The sequence below is a fragment of the Amphiura filiformis genome, chromosome 1, assembly GCF_039555335.1.
Source record: "Amphiura filiformis chromosome 1, Afil_fr2py, whole genome shotgun sequence".
Classification (NCBI taxonomy): Eukaryota; Metazoa; Echinodermata; class Ophiuroidea; order Amphilepidida; family Amphiuridae; genus Amphiura; species Amphiura filiformis.
In genome coordinates this window covers 34,933,079-34,948,267 of record NC_092628.1, presented here as the reverse complement: position 1 = coordinate 34,948,267, position 15,189 = coordinate 34,933,079, and positions in this window count along the sequence as shown.

Genomic DNA, 15,189 nt, shown 5'->3' with positions numbered 1-15,189 from the left:
AAATTTTCGCGCAGTGCACCATAAGTTGTCATTTGAAAGACCGAAACTAAACTTAATTAGGGCCTATACCAAATTAGTGGTATTTAAGCCTGACATTTCGCGCGGCCACGCGCAATTGTATTAGGAAGAGGGGTATTATTAGTCTCCTACACAGCCAGTTTGCGTCGGTCTGACACTCGTCGATCCTCCTAACATAGCCACATACAGTCTGGCCGCGAGACTAGGGTATTATGTTCTCTTGCCTCCGGGGGTCACAACCTCTAGCTACGTCACTGCAGCTAGTGACGAATCTTCAACAGTAAAGCCATTGGAGAAGATGAAAACATTTTTGTGTTAACATGAAGTTCATTGAAACATGAAATTAATTTGATCGGAAACACTATTATTAAGTTATTCGGTAGGTATATATATATGGCTTTCAATCAGGGGCATAGCTAGCTTTCTTGGGCGGGGGGGGGGGAGGGGGGTAATATTTTCGAGGGCAAAAACGAAAACAATTTCGCGCTTGCATAATTTTGACCCGGGAATTATACATAATTATACCAGTTTTTTTAGAGAGAGTATGTACATATGAAGTCTTTGATCATCCTAAAAAGGCTTTATTTGGACACAGATCCTGGAAAGAAAAATGTTTTGTATTTTACGTTATTTTGGCCCACGATCTGGGTGAAAAGAGCCTAATAGGGACATTGTGAGCGCGAGTATAGCGCACAATTTTCTTTTCAATTTTGGCCCATGATCATGATGATCGGGATGAATTTTGGTGGAAAACGGGCTTCTTTTCCTTTGCCTTCCCGATTTTCTCTTTCATTTTTTGTCGGAAGAGCACTTTTCTCTTTCATATTTTGTCCGGGGTGGGGGAGGGCACTCTGCCCCACTGGCTACTGTACTGCTTTGCACCATGCACACACTTGGTCCCGCCCTTGGTCAGGGGCACCCGATCTACTTTCGCCCCCGGGCACCCGGAACCAAAGTTACGCCACTGCCTATAAATTTGATAATAACAGAACAATGTTGCATAAAGTTATATTCCCCACAAAGCTCAAATTCAGCCTCACTAAATCCGCCATTTTAGGCAAATTTGCTACATTATGAGCACCATAATGTAAACTCATGGAAAGCACATTTTCTATCAAACAATTATTTTACAGCATCTTTTACACACCCCAATTAATATTTAGCCCGTGCGGTTTATGCAGACCCCTTCCAGACCAGTCTTGGAATTTTGCGGAAAAAATATTCCATACTAAATGTCAAGTCTGTATCAAATGTGAAAATATCAAATTTTAATAATTTGTCATAAAATTTGTATTATATCGCGAATTTCAAAAAATGAAAATTATTTGATATCAGAAAGACATTCTTCGTATTCAGAATGCAATTCGATATGTCTGATGTGCTCTCATGTCCCACAAAAATACTGTCGAAACGCTCAAAACGCTCATTCCAGATCCCTTAACACTATCATTTATTCATGATACTGAGAAAGCAGCTGAAAGAAGCTAAACATCATGTGTCAAATTTCTGAACATTGGTCAGTGATATATGGTGTTCACTGATTTCTAAACATCTGACTGAAATCCATAGGCCCTATAGGCCTATAGTCTAAAAACATAAGGAAACACTATTAACAGTAGGCCTAAGAAAGAACAGTTTACCAACCCAAAGTGTTATACATTTTGCCTTAATCCTTCTGAACCTTCTGAATGTTTAGTCAGCAGGGTGGTTTTCCGCAAGTCGCTAACTTGTGTGGGTTGCGCGCATTTAAATTGCAGGTGTGCCGTCTACATCAGTGTCATCATTCTGCTTGAAGTCTACAGTGTCTTTCTGCTTGAAGAGTACAGTGTCTTTCTGCTTGAAGTCAGTGGCGTAACCAGCGGGGGGGCAGCGGGTGCTGGAGCCCCCCCCATTTTGAACCCTTTCCCCCTGTTTGCCCCCCAAAATGAAAAAGTTAAAGTAGGCCTACTTCTGAGAGTTATTAATTAACCTCATATCTGGTCATTTTAACCTTAAAAAACGCGCGCATTTGTACCATACACTTCTTTTGTCGCCAAAAGGTGCTGGATTCCTGCCCCCTCATTTATTATGTTTGAAGTCTACGGTGTCTTTCTGCTTGAAGTCCACAGTGTCTTTCTGCTTGAAGTCTACGGTGTCTTTCTGCTTGAAGTCTACAGTGTCTTTCTGCTTCAAGTCCACAGTGTCTTTCTGCTTGAAGTCTACAGTGTCTTTCTGCTTGAAGCCTCTACAGTGTCTTTTTGCTTGAAGTCTACGGTGTCTTTCTGCTTGAAGTCCACAGTGTCTTTCTGCTTGAAGTCTACAGTGTCTTTCTGCTTGAAGTCTACAGTGTCCCCATTCTGCTTGAAGTTTACAGTGTCAATATTTTTCCTTGAAATTTATACAGTGTCATCATTCTGCTTAAAGTTTACAGTATCTTCTCCCATGGAATTCCATCTCTTGTTCTTGGGAAAAAAAACACGTCTTTTCATACAAGGGACACCTTTTTTAGCACAGGCGTGATGGTAGCCCTACGTAGTTCAGCAGGAAAGCAGCCAGAAAAGAGGGAGTTATTGACGATCTTAGTAAGAAGCAGAAAGCAGTGCAGAAGTGCCGTTTTTAAATATGCGTTACCACTTTTATGAATAGCCTGTCGGAAAATCAAATCGGCATTAAAGGAACAAAGCAGTACGTAATCTATTGCCACTCTGTGTTTATAAAAGCTCTTTGACAAAAAAGGCCCATTCAGTGATTTGCTCATCCCGACGATCGAAAAAATCATCGAAGGAGATTTTGGTAGGCCTACAATGATTGTCATGTCATAGATGTGCTACATTATAACATAGCCTGCAAGCTGTGTATTTAAAACAAAATAAGGCCATTTACATGAATCTGTAATTTGTATACTGACAGTAGGCCTACACTGTAAAAAGTGGCCCGTAAATTCACAGACGCATGGGGTCTCAGCTTTTTCAATAGGCCTACTGCTGAAGTTCATCATTTTTGCCATTTTTTTTTCATTTCAAGAATACCTAATGACAATTTTAATGACTTATCCTTCACTTTCAGATAATTTATGAACAATATCAATTTTGTTGCACTTTCACTGGGGTCACTGAAAGGGCCTTTAAGGGATTCAAGGGGCCGGGCCGGGGAACTTGCGTGTTGGCAGCGCCCTTCAATGGATTTAAATTCATACGGCCAAAATTCAGGTCAAAAATAAAAGTCTAATAACGACCAGAGTCATATGTCTGAGGTAGGGGGACCCGGGAAATTGCAAAGATTTGAGCCTTTTAAAGGCCGCACGCTCAGTCCGCGAATTTCAACAGAACTAAATGATCATAAAACTAGGCCTACGTAGGCCTACTACCGCGACCGTAGCTAGGGAAAGTGCCGCCTTTCTTGTGTTCAAGACCCCTCGTTGGATTTGGCCCTCCCCGGCAGGAAAACCTCCCGGGGAAAATCTACTTTTTGCGCACCGTGCAAATTAAAATGTAGCATAGTTCTTAATATGAAAGACATTCAAGATAAGGCAAATAGCGCATTTAGTCACCATTGGCCATATTGGTATTACAGAATGGAAGTCAAATGGGAACGTGTCGCCTGCATATCAGGCGGCATAGGTCACGCAACACGTGACGTACGAGGCTGGCGAAGCCGATACAGGGCTGACCACCCCATTCCAAACACGGTTAGCAATTACAAATGGAAAATTAACATACTTACAGTGGGGTACTTTGTCGAACCCCGACGGTTTTAGAGTAAGATAATTTTGCTTTGACACCACATAACAAATTTAGAATTGTTTGTAAAGATTTCATGAAGTGTTAATTCAATGGCGCCGTCAAAATTGGCAATATCGCTTCCATCACCGCCTGTGCATACATGAAGAAATATGAAAAGCGCCATCCATAAAGGTGTAAAGGACCCATTCCATGTCAACTCCAGGGATGTGCACCGCAGCACCTCTTCAATTTTTTCTTTTTTCTGTGTGGTTGTAGATATTGATGAGAAAGTAAAATCCTGAAAATTTGAGCTTCATACTCCATTTCGTTTTCCCGTGGAATCAATTTGAAATTTAGGGGGGTCAGCGTAAAAAATGTGTCGATGTCGCAACGCGAAAGACGCGGGGAAAGACGACGTTTTGAGGTCCATAAATAGCTATAAATGTAGGCCTATAAAGGGAACCCCCTACACTTGAACTTTAACAAGTATGTATCCTGGGGTACTTTTTTTGTGTAGAATTCAAATCTGGCATCAGAAAACTTGTCACTCCTTTACTTTAACAGATATAGGGCCCTCAAAATGCAACTTCGTCCACTGACCAGGACCAACTTCGGGGGGTCAGAACTCCGAAAGTAAAAATTTTATTGTCCATTTTTTTTGCCAGTCAGAGCCCTGGTAGGACATTGCTCTTATCCAATATCCAAGTTGCATTTTGAGGGCCCTATGTCTTTTAAAGTAAAGGATTTACAAGTTTTCTGATGCCAGATTTGAATTCTACACAAAAAAGTACCGCAGGATATACATACTTTTCAAAGTTGTAAAGGGTTCCCTTTATACATTCATGGACCTCCAAACGTCGTCTTTCACGTTGCGACACATATTTTATGCTGACCCCCTGAATTTCAAATTGATGCCACGGGAAAACTTAGTGGAGTATGAAGCTCAAATTTTCGGGATTTTACTTTCTCATCAATATCTACCACCACATAGAAAAAGAAAAAATTGAAGAGGTGCTGCGGTGCACATCCCTGGAGTTGACATGGAATGGGTCAAAGGGTTTGAGCAAATCGTCGACATCGTGTCTCAACCACATTGGCTCAAAGCGCCAGACTCACAAGCTCTCAAAGAGCGCGAGTTCAAGACTCGTCATAAAGTTTTTCATTGCTCTATTTTGTGTTGGATTTGAGGGTTTCTGGACTTGTTTGATATATTTCAATTTATTTTATTATGATTATTTTTCATTTACTTCTTTTTCAATTTTTGTATTTTTTGTCCCCCCCCCACCCATTTTGCATCTTGAAGGCCCTATGTCACTTGATCGATAACGCAAAGTATCCTTAAAAAAACAAATTATTTTAGAATATCTCCTGAAATTCAGTGTTACCTTAGAATATCTACTGATATTTTCCGTTATTTTAGAGAATGTTGTACATTTTTGTGTTTTTTTACAATATTCTTGTCTTTTCTTAGGTTTTATTAAAATGTTTCGTTATTTTGCGTTACGGTATCGATCATGTGACATATAGGCCTTCTTGATTTATAATGGGTCATGGGTATTTGTATTCATTTCACACTTAGTCTGGTAAGCCCTCGATCTGTAGGTGTTTTTGGGAAAATGAAGGCCTATAGACCACTTGGCATCTGACGTCATTGCCCGGCAGTATGCGTGCGCATTATGGCAATTTCAATTGTTCTTTGCCCTGCAGTGTGCGTACGCATAGTCTGCTAAGGGCACGTGCAATTTAAATCGCCCGCCACATTTCATATAATACAGGAAAGCCATTGAACAGTGTAGCGGCTCTTTCGAGCATATCGATAGACGAGTCCCTCGCCTTTGTTGATAAACAGTGATGTCAAGCGAAAGGTCAAAATTTTCAATCTCAATTCCTCCCAGCCAGGCCCTATATAGGGTAGGTGCAGGTAATATGGGACAGCAGGTAATATGGGACACCTGTTTTCATTTTAACAAAAAAGTAGCTTAGAGAAGGTAAACACTTTAAGTTGATTTGTTAAGTGTTTAGAGACATCAATTGTGCTTCTAGAAATGCAGTTTTGGAGTTTGTGTATCAAACTCTTGGAAATCAATGCCAAAAGAGTGAAATTGCCTAAAAAATTATGTGGTTTTTTTGGCCTGATATAAAATCAACGACGTCACATCCAAAATCTCTGGTACTGAGGGGGCATTTGTCATTTTTTATGATCTTTAGGTGATGGGTTAAGCTTATCAGCAGGTAAAATTCCACTGACAAGTGGCACTTTCCTTTTATAAACGATTATTTTCTCTGATTTTCAACTGAATGGGTGCAGGTAATATGGGACACATAGGAAATTGTGTGCATTGTCAATGCGAAAAGCAAAACTATTTAGAAAATTGAGTTTTCTTGTAGAAATTTGCATTTAACATTCAAAATCATGTAACAAAAATGTTTTTAGAACAAAAGAGTGATTTTCTGAACTTTTTGATTTTCACCATAGAGATAACACAGTGTCCCATATTACCTGCATATGGGACACTTGACGATGACGTCATTTTGACGTCATAGCGTCCAAACAAACATAAAAACAAGGTAACATTGCCTGTTTTATTAATCTTAAAGGACAGGTTGTTCATCATAACAATCTCTTGTGGGCATATCTTCTTTAGTTTTTATACAAATAAGCTAAACGTCCTTAATGGTCCTATATTACCTGCAGGTACCCTATAACACTTTAAGTACGCATTAATTCGAGGAATGTTATATATCAAAAATTACAAAAAAATATTGATCAATAATTTGCCATAAAATTTGTATTAGGCCTATGCCCGGGATTATGCTTATATCACATATTTTAAAAAAAATCGAATTATTTGATATCAGGACATTCCTCGTATTCAGAATGGAATTCAATATGACTGATGTGCTCTCATGTCCCACAAAAATACTGTTTCCATAAACAAAATGGAAACAAAATCAAAACCTGTTACCTTTTTTTTAATATAAATAAAACATCCAAAAAAGCAGGAAAAATGACTCGATAGGCCTATACTGCTAAAATTGGCAATTTCGACCCTTCTGTTCCAAAATGCCACTGACTCCTTAACTCCTCTGGCTCCCATCTCCGACATTCAGGGCCGTTCCTAGGGATTTTGCCGCCCTAGGCAAAGCCTCTCCCTGTCGCCCCACCAAAAAAGTGTTAAGGGGGGTTACCCCCTTGAAAACTCTTCAGTTTTCCGCCCTGTTTTCTGTTTCTCTTTTCGCCCCCTTTTTATTTTTCCTCCCATTTTTCTTTTTATCCGCCCTTATTTTTTCTTCCCTTTTTTTCTCCATTCCCGTTTTGCGCCCCTCTGCGTTTGCCGCCCTAGGCGACCGCCTTACCTGGCCTAATGGTCGGAACGGCCCTGCCGACATTGAATGTATCCCCCGAGAATCAGAGATCAAATTTAGACATAGGGGTCCGTAGCCAAGATATTTTACCGGGAAGGGGTGAGAAATGTCCAAAAACTCACTTGCATGACAAAAGTGGACTACATCCGTCTAAAATGAACGTTGTGGGCTATTTGGAACAGAAATGGCACCTTTGTTAATTTTTCTTCTTAATATTTGGACCTTCTTTGAATTTTTTTACTCCGAAAATTGGACTTTTTTGTCGATGGGGTGTGTTACCCCACCCCGCTTAACTTTTTGGTGGATTTGTGGAATGGAAAAATTCTAGTTATTCAACTGCTTGCTTTTGCATGCGCGTATTTTGGGGGGGCTTTGGGGCGCCAGCCCCCGGGGTCAAAGTAGGGGCGGCAAAAACGAAGGGGCGGCGGAAGAAGAAGGGGCGGCAAAAACTGGGGCGGCAAAAACGAAGGGGGCGGTAAAATGAATTAGCAAAGAAAAAAGGGCGCAAAAAATGGAAAATGCATCAAAATTTTGAAAAAGGTTGCTTTTAGGACGCTAGCGCCTAAAATCCTTTTTTTTTTTTTTTTTTTTTGCTCTTCACTTTTTCAAACGACCGTGAAAAAATTGGGTCAACCTTTTCGTGCTGTTAAAGGAAGGGGCGGCAAAATTGTTTCTTCTTCAGCCCCCCGGGGTTGGGGCGGCCACGGTACGCCACTGTTTTGAGTGTAAAGTTTTAATATTGACATCTGAGGTATTTAAGAATATAACGGATGCGAGCATTCCGAGAAATTCAGGGTCTATAGTGTACACAGGGGTCAAAACTCAAAATTGTTCCGATTTGGTTAAAACCTATTCCAAAATATTCCTTAAGGGTGGTCTTAACCCTGGAAAATTTTCAGGCTTCATAACTGCTAAATTATTAGTCTAAAGAATATAAAAGTATACATTTTTAGACTGGAAATGACTTGCTGAATTCATCTGTGAGGTCCAATTTGGGCCAAAATGCTCATTTTTGGAGAAAATCCCAAAAAACGGTTTTTTTGGAGAAAATCCCAAAAAACGGTTTCAAAAATCCCCAAAAACGGTTTCAAAAAACGGTTTCAAAATTAAAAAAAATTAAAAAACGGCCCCTAGATATTTTTATCTAGTTTTTAAAAATTAATAAAAAAAATTTTTTGGCCAAACAATTTTTTTGTTACGTTGCACGAAAAAATTTGGGATTTTCTCCAAAAATGAGCATTTTGGCCCAAATTGGACATCACAGATGAATTCATCAAATCATTTCCATTCTAAAATGTATACTTTTATATTCTTTAGACTAATAATTTAGCAGTTATGAGGCCCGAAAGTTTTCATAATTCCAGGGTTCAGACCAACCTAGGATTCAGAAAAAAATATATTTTGACCTACCTTCGGCCAATCAGTTTGGAGTTAATAGCGAAAATGTGGACTCCATAGGATCAAACACATAAAAACATTTGTCCAATTTTGATATAGTCTCAAAATATAAATTTGGTCTTGTTATGATAATTCAGGAAAATTAATTTTCACTATGTGCGACATTTCATGGGTAACACAGAAAAATACGTCAACATCAATGGGCAGTAATTTTTTATTTGAAAGAAATAGTTTGGGTACCAAGCTATCTTCTGAAGATAGCTTACACAGACACCAGTCTGGTTTTATACAAAAGATAAAGATTTTGAGAACATTTTCATTAAAATGTGATAACTTTTCAGCTTTTAACCAAATTGGAGTAATTTTGAGCTTTGACCTTGTATAATAAGATGCATCAAACAAGTTGAACACCAACAAAATATACCATTTTCAACACATTTTAAATCCAGAAATTTATTTATATTGTGTAATCATCAACAATAATTGTATACAGCCACCAAAGAAAGATACAATATAGTACTGAAATAATATTACAATCAATCAAATAAACTTGTATTGGAACATTAATGGGTCAACTTTCACCATCAGAACAGAACACAAAATACATTTAAAGCTACAGTATAATATGAATTTATGAACAAAATAATTCTACAATTTCAATTTATGAGAACTACTTCAACGGTTGAGAGCCAGAAAGCCGTAACTCACAATGTCTGACCCTGTTCTTTTGTTCCATTATCCATTGTATTTCTTTTGTGTAGCAGGTTGTCCAAAATGGGGAGCATTTTCCTCTGCTACGCACCAGGTAAATCGAACGCTATACAATGTACATACCCTGTATGCTTGAGTTTTCTTTCAAAGATCGCTCTGTGTATAACAAATTCTCAATTCCACAAAATTACAAATGCAAATTTTACAAAGATTAACCAAAGAGCGGCATTCTTAATTTCCATAATAACATGGCTGCCTTCAAATAATATAATTATAAATTATTCCCCGAATCAGATTAGATATGCCAGCAATATGCACGTTACTTCTTTTTTCAAAACTGATTCTCACAAATTTGCAAATTCTCACCAATTTTGAAACCTTCAGTGATTGCAGCGAAAGTGTAAAAAATATAAAAATTGTGTATATATTGTGAAGAATAAAGTGAAGAATAAATCAGAATAAAGTGAAGAATAAATCAGGTATTCTGCAGTGAAAAATTGGGCAAAACCAAGGAAAACAGCAGTATTGACAAAGTTGAAGCCCCATTCAAATACATGTAGCTAATTTCTCTACATGTAAAAGTAGAGATATTGCAATAAGCCAATAAATGTCCAATTTTGTCTTTAATACATGGCTTGACCACTAGCAAGCTATGCTAGCACATCTAAGCTACTAATAAAGGTGCAAAAGAGTGTTCTGTTTTCAGACTTCTTATCATTTTTTGTCACTTTTTGATGTAAAGATTTTTAATAATGGAAATAAATTGGAGTTAATTGATTGAATTTGCCATAATAAGAGGAATTTACAGCAGAACTACTATTACATATATACTTGATAAGACTTGGTTGAACATATGAATAAGAACTTACAGTTCAACTACTATACTACCATCCAGCAAACACAAACAGGTTTTTAAAACATTATAAATGTGTATCAACACATTTTAGTTGTGGTCAAAACCTTTTAATAACATTTAAATGTCAGCTAGGTTATTTAGGCATAAAGGTTATAAAAACAGTTTTTGAAAACGTTTTAAATAAATAAAAAAAAATTAAAAAACCCAAACAAACAAAACACAATACAAACGTTGTCCAAATGTTATTGCAAAATATTTTTGGGAAAATGTTTTTGCATATTTTTTTGGTCAACACTTTCTGGATGTTACTGAACCCTTTATATACCCTTTACATAACATGACATATTAACATTTTTTGTATAATATTTTGCATTTACTGGATACATGTAGTTCCATGCATTAAAACTGCAGATTTGTCCAATTCAAATTCACTCTATCATAATTATACATAAAACAGATAAAAATAATTTCCTTTATACATTTTTTATGCTAAGGCAATTTTCACATTTCAAATTATATAAATTGTAATAGTGGCATAGCTAGGGGTTGTGGCGCCCGGGGCTAGGGATACATAATTGCCCCCCCCCCCCCATTCTTGAAACAATTGCGCGATTGAAATTTTGGACAAATTAATGTGGCCTACCACTAATTAATTTTGGTTACTAGAAGTTGAATATCGGTCTTAAAATGTTCTTTCAATTAATGAAATAAAAATTTGACTTTCATCACTTGGAGGGGCACAGAATCAATGCTGAATTGGTCAATTTGGCACTACCCCTATGGGTGGCGCCCGGGGCATGTTCCCCCCTAGTTATGCCTCTGAATTGTAATGAACTAGCAACACTTTTCAATTACACTCACTCCAAGGGGAGATACTCACGTATATATGAGGTTTACAGGGATGTGCTGCTCAGTTTTACAAGAAAAATACCTAAACATTGGGTCCTGATTTGAGAAAAAAAATTCCCTAAACATGGTTCCCGATTTCAAAAAATTGGTCAAAACTGCCAAATCAGCCAGATTTTTTTTTTCGGCAAGAAATCACTAAATATGGGTAGGGTTTTCAGAGTTCCAGCGGCACACTCTTGTGAAAATATAATTGGAGCACCCCCTGACCATTCACTGCCTCTGTAAAACAACTTTATAGGATTTGATTTACTTATTGTTCCTTACAGAACCATAATGGCTAAAATACAATTCATATTGAAAATGAAACTTCTAATAAACGTCACACATTGATGAGGCGGCTGTGTCAATTGTTGTTAGTGTTTGAGATGTTGTTATTTACTTCTGGCAAAATTGAACCACTATAGCTATGCTTTTCATGTTTCAAAATTCTGTACTGCACATTTGTAAGTCAAGAGTAATCCCTAATCTGAAAATATGCATATTCACATATTTTCTGAGTGTACTCGCCTATCCAGATTAGGAATGCAGACTACCCAATTCTACACTTTATGCATTGCAAAAAAGAGTCCCCTAATAAATATTTCAAAATTACACTATATTTTGTGCTTCACTGTATATAAAGCTGTGTGTGCATGCTAGCTATTACAATTTTGATTTCTAATAATGATTGGACTCCTACACACGCCTGCGCGCCGCACCAATGGGGCGTGTTCATTTGCTCTCGGACCTGTAACATTCTGAATGCACTAGCCTGACAGGCATGTGGCATTTTGACACTCAGAGTATTGGTAATTCAATTGGTTATAATATGGCATTCATAGCATTGGCATAAATAAGTCCTACATGCCGCCCCAACATAATTAAGTATTCAATTTTTGACAACTTTTTATCCGGGGTCACTCCCATTGTGTACACCATCCGTGATAATGAAAACGCGTAAAAAGGGTAGTTTTTCGTGGGTAGGCACGATACGCACGTACATTAACATGTTTAGGGTTTGAAATAAATTTTAGGGTATGAAATTTGATGCAAGGAAGAAAATCCGTGTTTAGGGTATCATTTTAGCCAAGGGTTAAATCCTTGTTTAGGATGCTTTTCAAAAGTTGATTATCACGGATGGTGTACAGGCCACAATGGGAGTGACCACCCCCGGCTTTTTATACCTCCATAGGTTGTGGCAAGTTCAATTCATGATTACGATCCCCCAACTTTCAATTAGCAACTCACATTGTAGCTGCTGAATTGATCAAATAAGCACCCTCTCTCTGGATTAGCAATAATGCTATCCCTGTGCCCAAGCCCAGTGCTGCCGATTTATTTATTCGGGCTGACAAAAATTTGTCAGGCTTGTAACTTTTTAAGAGTTAAAAGCCCGAATGGCTAGTGAATCAAAAAGTTCAGGCCCAGCCCAAGCCCAGTGCTGCCGATTTATTTATTCGGGCTGACAAAAATTTGTCAGGCTTGTAACTTTTTAAGAGTTAAAAGCCCGAATGGCTAGTGCCTCAAAAAGTTCAGGCCCAGCCCTGCTAATTATGACAATGATATTCAGTTTCTTGGTGCTTTCACATCACCTTTCAAATGTAATAAAGTTAGGCCAAATAAATAATATGACATCAAATAACCTCTGGTGTATTGGGACTATTCCAGTTGAAATCCATACACTCCCAATGGAAGACATGCACTCCCTATGTTCAAAATTAAGGTAATGTCTTCAATAGTTGGTGTATAGATTTTAATTGGAATAACCCATTCCACAACAGAAGATATCAACCCTGCCTCAATACACAAAGCCATTGCACTATGCAAACAATTACATAAGGTATAATGGTGAACTTCTGATACCATCCCCGTATGAAAATAGCATTGCCATTCAATTCATTTAACACAGGATATACACATAGGCACTTTAATTTCACCAACTTGAACAAGTAAATCAGATGAATAGGTGTAATTTGGAGATCACATAATTTGTGCAACACATTTTAAGAAAATTGTTTTAAGAGTTTTATTGAAAAGTGAAATAATTGCAAACCATGAATAGGTCTGGTCAGATGTAGGCCTACACACCTGGTGCACATATGTTACAATTCAACATTATTCTATGAGATTGGCAAGTCCAATATAAAATGAGGATGTATTCCCCTCTGATCTCGCTATTCGTATGTATACACATCTTTTATTAAGACTTAAATTGATGCAATATTATGAGTGTGTAAATAAGTGTATCATATATTCAGAGATATGTGTACTTTAACACCAGCAAAAATCTGCTGGAGATTTGCCGTTGGAATAATTGCAAAATTACATGCAAACTGACACACCTATTATAGGCAAAATATCTAATGCTCGATCATGAGAGGATGTACCTTCTGTGCCATTGGAATAACACGATCATGCGACCTACATGACCAAACCTTGACCTTGCCAGTATTGATTCATCAATCTCAAAAGCAGTGTTTACGCCGTAAGCATGTGGTCTTTACGTAGTATGCTCGACACAAATATCTGTGCATACCCAAGTTGGATTCAGACTCCACATCTGGCAGGTGATCTGCCTGGTTAGCAGTAAATGGTTAAGATACATAGCACAATAAATCGCTTGTACATGATTGTCAAACATCTTTTTCTTACATGGTTGATTCAAAACAGTCTTTCTGATTGACCATCTTGACCAACAAGTATTACCTTTGCAAACAAATAGTTCACACCATACTACATTATAAATGCACAATAAAACAAAGTTTAAGTAATTTTAGCACTAACACAACTATATCAGATTTGGGTCTACAAGCTGAACACAAAAACACACACTAGAAGAGAAAGTAAAAATCTACAAATGCATCAATATATATATATATGATTCAACTCAAACTGTACAAGTATTGCAACACCTAACATCTATGACCTGCATTTTGGCATCAATTCAACTAAGGCTTCACTTATTTATAGTACTGTGAATTTTTACAAATTTATTCTTTATTACTGTACAACTTACAATCAGTTTTATGCTTAGAATGCGTCCAACCAAGTTTGTCAACTTATGTTTACAACAGAAACCCCATTTTAACCATGTCAAATTACAGGGGAAAGAAGAACCATGTATCATACACCAACACATTTTAAGGGCAGAGTAATGGGAGAGAACATGGACCTTTTCGAGCTTCATTATTTCTGAATTGTATGTCCAAAGTATATAAAACTATACATTTTTGGAAAGGAAATGAGTCAAGGAATCCCATGGTGACGTCAGATTTGTTCAAAAATCTCAAGTTTTTGAAAAAATCACAAAATTCACTTTTTACCCCAATTTTTTTGTGACAACTTAGAAAAAATCCGTTCGAGATAAAAAAATTCAGTTAGCTTTTCATGAAGAAGAGACATGAACTTAGGGAAGGTTTTTTATTTTTTGAAATTAAGTCTCTTTTTTCAAATATTGAAAAAAAGCGTGAAAAAAAAGCCATTTTGTCACATTATTAAGCTAAAAATTGCACATAATGGTGTATATTTTTGTTTAAAACAAATATTTTGAAAAAATGAAAAACCTTCCCTAGACTTTGATGTACTCTAAAGGATAGTGCAAAAAGTTTACCCTTTGCTTGCATATTTTTCGAGTTATCTTGTCACAAAAATCGCGCAATATTGTCAAAAGTGAACTCTGAGAAATCGACGTTTTAGTAAAAAATGTCAAAATTATGCACAAAACGTCCTTAAATTTTAAAACGGTAAGACTTTCACACTTGTAAAAGCTGTATCTGGTGCATGGTCTAAATATGCATCTTTTGCACCAATGAATCTATAATCTCTGCTTTCAGTGCGCCAAAATTCAAAATAATTAAAAATCTAAGTGGCATTTTGACTGCAAATTTTTGTTTTGTTTACACCACATTTGCTGGCGTTAACAACATACCGAATGCGCCTTGACTGCGTTGGACATACGCGCAGAGTTGCGCTTGCGTCACGCTGACGCTGAATCGCTGCTGCAGAATCACAATATTTTGCATTCAAGCATTTCTGACTCATTATTTCCGCCAATTTACTAAGCTGTCTTGAGCCATGTGACTTTTTAGAGTTGAAAAGAGTGAAAGAAATCAAGCCAAGAGACAAATAAATATTAGCAAGTTGTATTTTATCAGTTTCAAGTGAAAGAATACATCTTAGTGTTGATAAATATCAAAAAATCTCAAATTCGGTCGTAGACGAATGTGTCTTCCATTACTCTGGCCCTAACGT